The sequence below is a fragment of the Lichenostomus cassidix genome, chromosome 7 (assembly GCF_008360975.1).
Source record: "Lichenostomus cassidix isolate B80296 chromosome 7, HeHo_3.0, whole genome shotgun sequence".
In the NCBI taxonomy this organism is placed as follows: domain Eukaryota; kingdom Metazoa; phylum Chordata; class Aves; order Passeriformes; family Meliphagidae; genus Lichenostomus; species Lichenostomus cassidix.
The window spans coordinates 10,513,719-10,527,682 of NC_139488.1; the positions used below are offsets into that span (position 1 = coordinate 10,513,719).

Consider the following 13,964-nt stretch of genomic DNA (forward strand, 5'->3'; position numbering starts at 1 on the left):
CAACTTCAGATGACCAGATAACTTTGGGACAGGTCTAAATATCCGTGCAGAGAAATCTTTCCTTGTCTTTGCTTTCCTTTGAAGAAGCTGTGCTGCAGCACTGCTGTCTGCACAGTTGTTTGAAGAATGTTTACAAATCAGCTTGACAAAGAGAAAAAAAACTTCTGCCACCACTTGACCACAATCATGATCTTATTCTTCAGTAATGCGTGGTTTATTTCCCTTTCCTGATCTCTGTTAATAGACAGCACGTGCCTACACAATAGCCACTATTTTGTCTGTATAATGTTAAAAAAATAAATCACAAAACTGACAATGCAGAACAGTGTCCCGGTGTTTCCTGGGGTAACTGCCCTCCCTCGAATGCTAACTCAACTCTTCCCACAAAAGCACAGGCACAACTTTCATTGCTGTGCAAGTGCCTGAGAACTGGCTGATTTTATGGGGCAGCATAAATGAGCTCATGCTGATGAACATTCATGTATTAGCTCTGAATTTCCCATCTTGGGCTGGTTTAAGCCAGATCCTTAGGTTTACTGCAGAGTAGCTGCAGCCAGCACGGGGTATCTCTTTCTCTCATACCTGGCTGCAGCCCGGGAGAGTTGCCAGCAGCTCCTGCCCAGCCCGCAGGTGGAGCCGGCACGGAGCTCCTGCGTCCATACGCAACCGGCCGGATTCATTCCGGCTTCTGCTGGCACAAACCAGGGTGCTGGTGACAGAGCGGCCGATGCGGTCAGGAAGTGTTGCACAACCTCGCTGCAGACTCTCTCCTGAAGGCATCGGTGATGGATGGCTCCATTGTCTGGGGATGGGGCACAGCCAGCACAGCTGGCACGGGGGCCAGTTTGCTGCACCCCTGGCAGGCAGGCAGGACTCTGCTGGCCTTGGAGGAGCCACACTAGTCTCTCTTGCCTGTAACCTGTGGTAGTGAGGCAGCCTCCTCCACAAGGGAAAAAGCAACTGCAACAGCCTCCTAAATGCTGCTCTTCTATATGGTGATGCAAAGTAGAGTCCCCTCAGGCGGGACTTTCAACATCTTCGTGCACATCGAGGGCCACAAACCTTCCAGTTAACTCTTACCTTCTGCAAAACAAGACCATGAGCTTTGTGGGCCTCTTCTGTGCTTTTTCTCACAGCCCTAGCAAGGCTCTCCGGAGTGCTATGGCGTGCAGAGCTCTGCTTAGCAGTTTGTAAATAGAGCCTGGGCTTGGTTGTGGCTGAAGGGAGGGTCTGCCAAAGATTTTGGGTCAATTCTGGGTTTCCCATCCCAACCTTGATAATCCTAATGAGGAGCTGGCAGAATGCCACAGGAACTAAAGAAGCAACAAAAGGGTTTTTTTGTTTGGTATTCTGCAGACAAAACACTTCTGGTGTCCTCCATTCTTTCTTGTTTAATTAACACTACACATGTTCTGCTTTTCTTTTGAAAATCAGAAGAGTATTTGTGGGTAGTGTGAGCAAGATCTTCCCTGACAAGCCCCAACCTAGAGCCACACATAAGGTCAAGCTCTAAACCCCTAACTATGGTGGCATGAATGGCGCCACTATAATCATGTTGTTTTCCAGTTACTCAGACCAGGAGTAGGCACTGCATTATTTCAGGAAGGATATGTTTGGATTAGACACTGGATTCTGGTGGGGGGGTAATTATTTGTCCCATCAAACTGTTTTAGGTCCTTAAAGATGGCTATTTGGGGTTTCAAGAATACCCAACTGTACTGCTAATTTTTACAATGGGAGCAGTTAGAAGTCAGGAGAACCTGACTTTTATGGTTAGTGAAAATAGCAGATTTGTGCTGATAAAATACTACTCAGCATGTTTTTTGGCTTTTGAGATGTAACCACCAATGCACTTAATAACAGGACTTGTGCAAACTATACTGTGTGAATCAAACACATAAAAGTATAAATACTTCTTTTTTTAGAAAACAAGTCTTCAAATGTGCATTATAATCAACTACCATGGTAAAAGCAAAATATCCTGCATTACCACACACGCTGGCATAATGTGCTTTATTATACCCTTAGCTTGCAACTGGGTAAATAAAAATCAAATTACCAAAGTACAGTCTCCTGTACAGATTAGATCACTGAAGACAGGATGCCTCAGAGAACTAGATCTGAAATCCTTCATCTTCCTGACCAGGCTCTAGAAAAACTGGGCATGTCCAGAAGACAGAGGAAGCTACATTGGCATCTCACTCCAGTGCTTTTGAGCTCCATGTCTCTCTACTCTGACCTGTACCTATTTTACAGACTCTGGATGCTGGAAGAAAATTACTTTATGGGAAGTCAACAGCACATGCAGTTTACAGTCACAGTTTTCTTGTTCATTTTTAATAAAACAATTTAATATAAGGCCAGAGAGGCAGTATTAGGACAAAGCAGAAGATGACATTGTTATGGCCCTGGGATCCATCCAGCATTGCTGCTGGCTGCTGTGGGAAACTCCATGGACTGCTCTGTCCATGGCTGGCTACACACACATGATCACAGGGGTAAAGCTCACACTTAACACAAGGCTGCAGCTACTGTAGGTCTGTGTGTGAGGAGCCCCAGGCTTTCGCTAGAAATGCAAAACACCATTCTGTGCTTCAGTAAGCTTAGGATTGTGTGGCATTTTTCAGTCAAAAATCTTTCGGTCAAAAATGTCGACTGAGTGACATCAAAGTATTGCCTAAGTAAAGTCTACTTTGCCAAGCTGTTTGCCTGGAGAGCAGAGGGGTGAATATTCTGACAAAGTTCAAGCAGTTGTTTAGGCATTTTTCATGAAACAGCATATTCTGATTGCTTTAATTCAGAACAACTTTTGCTCTTCAAATTCTTCCTATTTTCCTTCAAAGCATTATGTTGCTTGTTGCTCTAAACTGCCACAAACCTTTTTTTTTTTTTTATTTGAACTGAAAATAATAATTTAAAAAGGACCAACATATTTTTTTCTTTCAGTATTTCAGAAATGTCAGCAACCCCTTTAACTCAGCTCAAGCAGTTCTATAGCTCTAGGCTGTACCACCCAAGGAACAGCAACTCACAGCCATCTATCTACCCACCTACCTCCTTCACCATCGTGTTTACAAAGGGCTGTACTGATGGGAGCTCTGAAAGTACAAAATGTAATGCAGTTTATAAAAGGAGATGGATGTGAATCTCTCCTATCTCAAAATCCAATAAAGCTTATGATTTTTATTGCATGTGGGAGTCCTTTGGTCAATGTAACACTGATTAGCAGCTTGGCCAGTAAGTCTGATAAAACCAGAAAGTAGTTTAGTATATATTCTGGCCAGAGACACCTGGGAGCACAGCATGAGGGTTGCAGCTCACAGCCCCAGGGTCACACACACACCTTGGGATTTCTTCAATGGTTCTGTTCTGTCTGGCCATGGTTTTGTTCCATTCTCTCCAGAAATAACTATTCCAAACCTCTCTTATCCTTGAATCTTCAGAAAAGGGGGCATCATCTCAAAAATATGCCCCCTCACTTTTCCAACATGCATAATGAAGCCAAAAGAATTACAACCTGCTTCAGGCAGGGGTCCAGACTGGACTTTAATGGATCCCAAACCAAGCAATGCAGCATTCTTACTCCTGATACCATTTAAACAAGTGAACACTAGGAATAACATTACTCCAAGTCAGCAATGCTTCCCCGGTGCTAATAAGGCCATTAAAAAGGCATAAGCAGTTTGTTTGACGCAGAGGGACAAAGAGAACCACAGAAATTAATCAAAACCAGGGAAAAATTATAAAGTAATAATACTCCTTCCAGCAAACCACAGTCTGAATGCATGATAAGTGGCTAAAAGACACAATCACGACAAGATCTAGAGACAAAAAAATGTCTCCTGACTGCATGAAATGTAAATGAAACTCGCTCTGGTGCAGAAGCATTTCCTTCACAGGGCAGTTACTCACAGCCGTCGGGAAATCCAGACCCGTTTGCTGCAAACGAGAGCTGCCACAGCTGACCCTCCCTAATCTCGCCTATGGAAAACACACGCTCAGAGTCAACAGTTGGAAGGAAAGGAAGAAAACCCAAACGCGGTAGACTAGCTAGAAGAGATTTCCGTGGAGGTTTGCTCCCCAAATAAGCAGATGGTTTGCAGCTAGTCAGGGTCAGGGACTGCCCGTGTGGTTTCCTGCTTGCTTGCCTTTGTAACTTATCTAGGCCTCATCAAGATACGCAGTCCGAAAAAATTAGAATGGCTAAGTACAGGAATTAGGAAAACTAAATACAAATGAGCCCTGGTGCGCAGTTGTGTAGAGGAGCCGGGGAATCTGTGCCCGCGGGTGGGATGGAGGCAGCGGTGCCGAGCCCTGTGCCGGGGCAGCTCCGCCGGGCTGCGGCACTGCACATCTGCAGCGGCAGGGGCAGCTCTCGTTAATGCCGCCGTGCCTCTGCAGGCAGCAAAGCCGTGCCTAACTCCATCCAAAACACCCTCGGCAACAGCCCAGCTGCTTTGAAAATCCCCCTGACGTCAGTTTACAGCCCTGCCTGCTTTAACCGTGGTGCCGGTGCCCGGCGGCAGCCCAGCTCCATGGCGTGTTCCCAGCGCCGCTGGCAGCCCAGCGCACGGCTACGAGCTTTGCAAAGCTCCGGGCACACGCTGGCTCTCGCAATGCTGTGCATGGCAGCAAAGCAAAACTCCACCAGGAATGTATGCACGAGCTGCCATATGGAAAGGGCATTCTCAAATTAAACCCTGAAACCCAGATGAAATCTGAGCGAAGGACAGTTTCACTTAAAGGAAATGTCTGAGGTCAACCAGCAATTAACTGAAAGGTTCTGATTGAATACGCTATTGACTGCGCTCACATCAGACAGCTTCCTGTTTATTATACCTTATGGGCTGTCTAGGTGCCAAGACATTAAGCTGTCAATAATCTATTAATACTAAACAGCTCCTCCCTCCTTACTCCCCCTTTACAAATCCTCTTAGGCTAAGAAACTGCACTAAAAAGATGGACATTTTTGAAGTGAGATGGAAATGAGCTTTTTAGGGTATTTCTTCACTTCGTTCCAGCTGAAAGTACAGCAACATTCATAAACAATATAACACGCAGTCTATAACTACATGGAAAAAATTGTGTTAAAAAAATCAGCCATGATTGAGACCATATCCTGAAATCTGGCTTTCTTTTCCAAGCCATCTTTAAACAGTCTAAGTTAAATTTAATTAACAATTTACAACAAGGAGAGAGAAGTTATTTAAAGAGAGGCCTACAGGTCCTTAACATTCAGTGTCTGGGAAACAGTTGTATATAAAAAAAAAGTTTTAATGAATTTAATAGAGAAAAGCACTTTAATTAAATGCTGTCAAAGAGGATTGTATTAATGACTGCACACAAAGGAATTTAAAGCAAGCCAAGTATATTTAGCAAATAGGAAGTAGGCTTTCAGAGGCTGCAACTATTTATGTTTCTGCCATTGCAATGCATCTAGGAGATCGTGTTGCCAATTGAAAGCAGTTATGTTATTAGATATGATTTTATTTATTATGGATTATTAAAATTTCAAATGCTGCAGGGAATACATTTATTTCACTTCCAAAATGAAAGAACAAAGATATTTCCTGCTTGTTCAGTAAGAGGAAAAATAGGAGAGGAAATGAATAATAAATAATAATAATAACTTAGCACTTAACTAGTAAAGTGCTGTCCAGACGGATCTTTTTATGGCATTGTTGAGTCCTGAAATTTTAGTGTGTGCTTCTTTCTGCTACCTCTAGATGGATTTGCAGTTGCTACTACAACTTCCCTCAACACAGCACAGAAAGAGGAGCTAGCTCTTACTCCTTGTGGGCACAAGGGACTTCTGTGATACTCAACATGTTTCAACTCTAAAAACTACCAAAATCCCAAGAAAAGGAATCCTGGTTGCCAAGCTTTTGCAGGCAAGACTAAGAATACCAAGGTTTTCCAGACCTAACCATAAAACTTAGCCACATATCATTCATAAATACCCAGAACAATTATGGGTCTGCATTAGGACTTTTTGCAGAATGTGCTCACCTTCCTCAATATCCATGTGACGGGACTTGTAGCAGGAAGGAAGGGGCTCTTCCCAACTCTCCCTGCCCATGTGCCTTGGATTGAAGTGTGGCACATCAAATGGGCATGGCCTAATAAATGCAAAATATAGAGGCCCAAACTGTAAGTCTGAGAAAAAGGCAACCAGAAAATTCAAAGGCATCAACATTGTTTTGGACTACAATGGCACAATAGTGTAAAACTAAATTTAGCCCCAACTGGAAATGGAGGAATGTTTTTTAGCACAAATTTAATGAGATGGCTGGGTCTGTAATATCCAGGATGTGTTCTGTGATTTACCACATCCTTTTTGCCATATGTAATGGTAAAAGGTTAATAATGATTTTAGATGATTCAAACTTCCAAATGTTCCATCAGAGGCACCTTACACACGCTTATTCCTTTGTTTCTGAACACCAAATTCTTTTTAAGTTAGGCACCACAATGGGAGTTAGTCCCAAATTACTAGTTTTGAAATGTACTTATTTATAGTTAAGATTTATCTTCTCATTTGCAACAAGAAGAAGGGAGTAGAACTGGGGGAGAAGTCATTGGAAAGGAGGCACAAGGGGATACCAACTTCCTTTCACAATGTGAGTAGCATCATAAATGGTGAAGTTTAATTTTCTAAATACATTATCTGATTTTAGTTTAAGACTTTAATAAAAGTCATGTGTGATGTGTGTTGAGAATGTAGCCTTTGTTGTTCCACAGCTAGGGATCTTGCAAACAGCTTCACTTTGTCTGTGCCAAGATATTTTGGAATATTCTTTGAAACACTGTAAGCGTAGATGACTGTGAGAAAAAATATGTGCTACTGTACTTCTGGATACTTGATGCGTGAGAATAGTGCATACACACAAAAACATTTCCCCTTTCATTCTGCAATTCCTGTAGAAGTCCATGCAAACATAGAACAACATATACAATATGCTGACCCTGAAAAAGAAAAAAGTATATCCACACATATTACAGTCTCTGGGTATTTCCAACAATTTGGGGGACAAAAAAAACCCCCAAACCAACCACACCAAAAAATTTCCAAAAAAAAGAGTGGCCCTGGGCAAGGAGACTGACCATCTATGTCCTCCTCTGTCACAGCCTAACTCCCAGCATTGCCCAGAAGCTACACTACTTCCCTGGAGTACGCTGTGCAACACAGGAGGAAGAGTAGATCTCTCACTCTTTGAGGGTCAAGCAATGCAAAGTGCTCTGGTAACACAATACCCAATGGTTTCCCTTCCCATGTAATTTTTACAATTGCCTATCTGCAGAAAAAGACCAGCTGCAATGATCCAGGGCTCTAACTTTATAATAAGATTTCTGTAGAGAGCCTGAGAATAAAATCTTGCATACAACCAATAGCCTATAAACATTTACACATCTCTGAAGCTCGATACGATAATTTATGAACAACTGTGAGGGACATAGAGTAATTAGGGAGCATTAAAATTAAATTAAAAAGAGCAATATTTTTAACTGCAAAAATTTTCAAATGTAAATGGAACAGAGGCTTATCTAGTAGCTTTTCAGCCTTCAAGGTTTGCCTGCTGCTGGCAAGCTTCAAAGGTTATGTGAATTTAAAGAGCTTTATTTAGTGATCTTGCTCTAGATGTTTGCTCATCCTCAACCTACTATGACTCCTTACAACACTGGCAGCTTAGCATTTACAATAGGGCCAGGACTGTAAGAAATGAGGGCTAAATCTGGTCAAATTGTGTGTGAAAGGCAAAAGGGTGAGCCACCAGGGGCCAGAGCTACAGTGATGTCATTTGCTAAAATGACAACTTGTCAGAGCAACACCAACACAAACCACCACCCTGCTGCTTACTGCCAAGTCTCCACCGCGCTAAATCTGCACATTCAGATTTTAAGGGAAGTTTCTGCCTGGAGCATCTTGCCATGGGAGCCAGGGCAGCCTAAGCAGAGCTGCTCTGGGGCAGTATCATAGATGTACCCTCAAAGTCATCTTTGTTGTACGACGCTGCTGAAGAAAAGCACCAGCCATGTTCTCAGGGCTCCTTCATGTAAGAGTCCCACCTCATTCCTGCCCTGTCCTCAGTTGATCCTGGACCAAATGAGAGCTGTCCAAGAGTAGATGGCACTGAAGTGGCCTCATGGTTTCAGGTTCTGTACAAATATGGAAAGGATGTACTACTCTGACAAGACTAAACTTGCCACCACAGAAAAACCTGCAACTCTGCAGTTTACTTGATCTCCCATTTCTAGGGTTAAATGGAACAGCACTAAACCTAAACTAATTTCAGAATAGAGGCAGTTTGGCTTTAATTGCAAGTACACTCCCCACTATCATTCAAGGGGAATAACAGGCCTAACATTAATAAAAATCAGCAGCATTTTCAGCCACATTAGATATCCACACTAAACAGAAACAGCTGAGATGGCACAGTAGGCAGGTTTGGCTGCAGCACTCACAGCTCAGTGGCTTTCCCGGCAATTGTGGTAACTATCAATCAAAAGAAGATCTATTGGACACTTCAGAGTCAAACGTAAGGAGGTTGTTGTCTGATTTGTGCCTCTGCTGCCTTTATCAAACCTTGCAAATCCTGAGCTACTGTGACCCAACTCATCAGAAAAACGGTGTGCGCAAAGAGGATGGAAAACCAAAGCAGGCAGTCACAGCTGGTATTTCAAAATGCAGCCTTTCTGGCTATAGGGCACAGGTACTGGAGAAGCATGAGAAAGGAGCTCAGAAGTGGAAGACTTCTGAGATTTTTTCTTTTGCATGCACTACATGCTTTGAAGACCATCCCTTTACCCTCACCCAACAGCAGTCACACACAATAAATTCAGAGTGAGTGGCATTTGCAATACATATTGCTTTCAGCTTTAACACTGCACAGAAGTTACATAGTTTGAGACTTTTTTTCAGTGGTTTTTAATAGTTTAGACTGAAAGGAGATACTGAAGTTGACTGTTATCTAACCTTGATAAGGGGAAGAATGAAACTCCAGGTACAAAATTCACGTACCTCGTTCTGACACACATTTCCCTCTGCAGTTCTAAATCAAAGAAAAACAATAACTCAAGTGCAACCCTCCCAAAGCAAAGCTCTGAGCCTTTTGAGTGTAATGAATAACCTACAATACAAATTTCTCTTAAAGTCCATCTGAGTTTGTTGAGCACAAGTTGTCTCAACAGTCTTGACCACCCCTGTTTGAGCAGACATCACATCCAGACATGGATTAAAGAGCTGGGGAGTGAAAAAGCAGCGGGTATCAATCTACGGTCTGTCTTTTGGGTGCAGAGAAATGATCAAAAAGAAAAACTATCATGGTGTAGCCATTAAGAATTAATCACAGGACGCAGCATCCCCACAAAAAAATTGTCTCCAAACAGTAAGGACCAGAGTCAGAGAGCTAGCATGGCTTGGGAAAGTCATTTTTGTCCAAGTCTCACAGACAACTCAGTCCTAATTTCCAGTACACAAAATCCCCTGGTGTAACTCACACAAACACAGCAAAACCTCACTGTGCACATCATCCTATAGATCATTAAACACACCATGTTCCCCTATGGAATAACACAGTTTTGCTTCACTCATCATCTATGATTGCCTAAGTATTATTAATTAATATTATTTTTTAAGAAAAGAAATTTTAAGTTTCACTGGTTTTTCCATCTGCCTGCTATGCATTATGTGACCCATGAACTCCAAGACATTATTTAGAATCAGATATTTCATTAGGAAGCACTACTGTGGTGTTCCTTCCCCTCTTTATTACTTCTAGAAAGAGAATATGAAATTAGTTTCATTGGACTGCCATCGCCACTTGCCTTGACCCATTTTTACAGGGGCTCCATGTTCTGCTTTTTTGTATTTCATTGTCATTTTTAAAATACTCATTCCCTTCTATCCCACACAAAATAACAAAATTAGTATTTAATTTACTTCTGTGGTATGTTATTTTCTGCATATTTAAAGAGAGATCACAATGTTTGCAGTGAACACACAATACAGAAGAGCTTTCCTACAGCTTTTTACTATGCCTTCATTTATTCACTAATGTTCCTCCATGATTTATGATCTGAACTATTATATATTGCCAGATTTGTCTAAATCAAAGCTTCTGAGGAAAAAAAAAAGGTGCAGGGATGCCATTTTAAAAAAGTGACAAGAATAACAGTGTATCAGAAAGCAACATTTGATTGTTCCCAAATAAGTATGTACCTACCAGCTTCAGCAGATCTACCTGTCAGCTTACATAAAATGAGAGGCAAGGTTTCTACCTTCTCTGAATAGAAGGTACTTTGCTGCAGTGGTAGCTCATTGCTCCAGAGAACCAGCTCAGCCACGTGGACACTCCAGAGACAGCAGACTGATTCATGGTCTTCCCAATGGAGTCAGGTTTCTCTGCCCCAGCAATTAACAATGAATTAGCACTATATTAAAGAGCCAGGCAAGATGGTTACTCTCTGGAGTGGTCACCTTGGACACAGCAGACAAACAGTGGGAGAAGGAAGAGAAATTAGATTTACCGTGTCCCAGCATGTCTGTAACAAACACGGAATCCCTGGTTGGCAATGGGAAGCAGCTGTAGGCACTTGTCAGCATTAACACTCCATAAAGGTCCAATGCCAGCAAACAGCCTGGGAACGGTGGGATTTAGCAAGGGATGGAAAGTAAGACAGGGTAACCTCACCTCTGCAGAGCAGGGAGCTAAACACAGAAGCACAAGGACTGCTTGCTGCAAAGGGACTACTCTGCACATTGTTAAGGGCCTGGCCAGGCCAGATCAAAGGTCCAGCCAGGATCCCACTCCTGGTGGTGGTGGTGGAAGTGGATGAGAACAGGGCAAAAATGTAATGCTTTCCAGGATACCCTCCCACCCACCAGGAACCTGTGGCTCAGGCACTCTATAATTCAGAGATGATGTCCCTGTGGTACCCCAGCTAGCAGCAACCTCACTGCTCTTCTTAGCAGCATTTTGCTGTTACACCACATTGCATGGACTGGAGGGAGAGCCTCCTAATGCACCTCTCAATTTCCTTAAAAACCAAATGAGAGGCTGTGGCAAGCTCAGCCTGCATGCACAGCAACATGTAGGTGTAGCACGGATGCTCTATAACCAGCTTGTGAAGGAAAATCCACGCTCTGACACGTCCATATGGTCACACCCAGTGCTGCCAGAGAACACAGCCATGTCACAGAGCTCCACAGGGCTCACATTTTATGACTCTTCAGCACAATAACAAATAAATCAAGTGTGCAGGGAGGAATTTTTTGAGCACTGAGTTTCCATTATAGACATTATTCATTTCAGAAACAGGAAAATAATTGATTAAATGGATTAATATATGGCTGACGGGAAAAATCTAATGGAAGAGAGAAAAATAAAAATGTTTCTTTTTAAAACCCTGAACCTAAAGCTAAATAATAAGGTGCAGGCTAGTAATACCAAACAGAGAGCAAGAACCTCTCACCAAAGAAACAGCAATCCCTCAAAAATGAAGAACCAGACTGTGTCTAGCTGATCTCCTACAGCACAACAACTGCCCCACTGAGCACAACCTACCTGGTAGAGGACAGAAGTCATACCCAGCCTTGGGGTAATTCCCTCACTGAAGTGTCCCCAGCCCTGTAAGCAGCAAGTGAGCTACACAAAACCCATCACAATATCTTTGCCCTTTCCAAGAAGCCATACTGAGGAAAAGGCTGCAATATACCCACTATCTTTTGCCTGGTCATGCCTCTTGTGATGATAGATAGGATATTATTCCAAGTCTGACAGGGGGATATCCCCAGACCTGAGAGGGTTCAGTCATGGTGGCTGAGAACTCGGGCAGCAGTGTGGGACAACCTGTTTTCAGGCTCTCTCAGTCTCACAGCTGGAGGAGCAGGAGACTCAAGCATCAGACAGAAGTTACTGTACACACTCTGAACCATGAGAGCAAGGAGAAAAGATGGGCTGGGCAGAGACAGAGAACAGAGGTAAGAGCCTGCCTGCTTCTGTGTTACAGCTCTGCACAAGCTGTTATTCACAGCACTGCTGCTTGTATCTTCTTCAAAGGACTGTCATTTTGCTATCAAGCCTGCAGGTAAGGGTTTGACTTACAGCACACTTCTCACTAGCTAACCTGCTAAGCAAAGTAGGTCGGTGACTGCAGCTCTTGGATGTTTCCACCTCCTGCTAAAATGCAGCCAGGCACCGAGGCAGACATTCTGCACCCGCCACTGCTTTGAGAAGGAAATGAGAGTTGCTTTCCCACTTGACACTACAGGGGGAATTTCAGATAGGCAGAATGTAATTACTTGGCCTGGAGTTCAGCCAGGAGCGGGGCCCAAGACCCCTACCCTTATGTAAAGTGCCACAAAATCTCCAATGACTGCAAGTGTGAGGACCTCAGCTTTACATCTCTGGCTGCTGTCATTGATCCTTCATGGCTAATTACCTAATAGTGACCCTTGCAGCAAAGCCAAAAAACAAACCTTGCTTCTCAAAACAATTCAAGTCCCAGAGACAAAAACTACACAAAAATTGCTTGGTGTTGGGTATCTTTTGACAGGAGGGAGCAGGTGGACAGCAAACCTCCTGTGCCTGGCACTGGTAGTGTGTCACTCAGAAACCTACTGGGGTTTTTGGATGGGCAAGCATAGCTTTAAAATGCAGCACCCCCAAAACACAAGCCTACTGTATCAACAGCATACCAGAGTCTCCAGAGTTTTGTTGTATGTAGTTGCCAGCTGGTTCCATTTATTTTTCTTCATTTTTCATATTTTGACTGTAATAAATAATTAATCCATGGCTTTGTAACTTGCTGACAAATACAAATGCACAGCATTCCAACACAGTGTAACATGTCACTCACAAGAGCCAACCTGCATGATGCAGAAAAGTGATGTGCAGAAGGCTTTGGAAAGTAGGCTAATCATCAAGGTCATTCACAAGATCCCAGGGAAACTTTTTCTGTCCCTTGGAGGATATTCCCACTTGCTGTGGGCATCAGAACTGGGTTAATATGTTCAAGTCTACACAGGTCTGGTTGTCTTCCCACATGTTAGCTTGGCCCTTTACCTGTAGCTTCTTGCTTCCAAGATCCCATAAACTTTTTGGAACATGGAAAACAAAACTTGCAAGATTAATTACTAAGAGTGCTTCCCCTACTTTGCAGCTCTGAGAACCCAAACCCCAGGAAACAGATTCTTTTCTTGCAGGCAAAGACACAAAGGAAAACAAGGAGGAAGAAGTTACCAGAAGAGACAAAGGGGACTGAACTAGGCAATAATTAATCTGAGAGTGATTATGTGTTTCAGATGGGGCAGGACAACAAGACAGAGAAACCTCTTGCCTTTAAAGAAAGGTGACTAGATAGCTGGCAGCAGTGGTAGCAGCAGCACAAGAGCAGCAACAAAGAATAGAGGCTGAATGCCAAGGTTCACAGCAAGAGTAGCAAAGCAGTGCAATCCACCATCAAACAATGGGGAGAGTGAAGGTGGGAGGAGGAGCTGCGAGATTATCAGAGAAATGTGCAGTACAAATAACCCCCAGAGTGGTCACACAATGGCATCCAGTGAATGGTACCTAGTGCCAGGGGCAATTCAAAGGGAAAGGCTGCTGTGGAAGGTGTTGCCTCAGCTTTTTAGATTGAGGAAATATCTCCTGAGCCTCTCTTGACCATCTGTAGATGTTTGGGTTTGTGACGTGCATTACTAGTTATTAGGAATACATATTAGGTCAATTTTCTTTTCTGACTGAAGCTGGAACTGCAAAGAAGAGAAGTTTGTAGTATTTTCATTTTGTTTTCCCTACACATATTTGTATGAATTTTTTTCTCATTCTACTAATACCTGAGACAAGAGTAGAACAAGAGTGTACAAACCAAAAATTCATGCTAGTCACAAATGAGTAGAGGAGCGAAACAATCCTAAGGAGGCTGTGAAATGAAGGCCCATTCCTCACAAAATGCTCACCAGT

The 13,964-nt window shown here is 43.0% G+C and overlaps 1 protein-coding gene across 7 annotated transcripts in view; it reads right to left on the reverse strand.

The window, feature by feature from the left end:
- SATB2 (SATB homeobox 2) overlaps positions 1 to 13,964 on the reverse strand; it is a 226,980-nt gene that overhangs the window by 10,621 nt on the left and 202,395 nt on the right. The window lies entirely within an intron of this gene.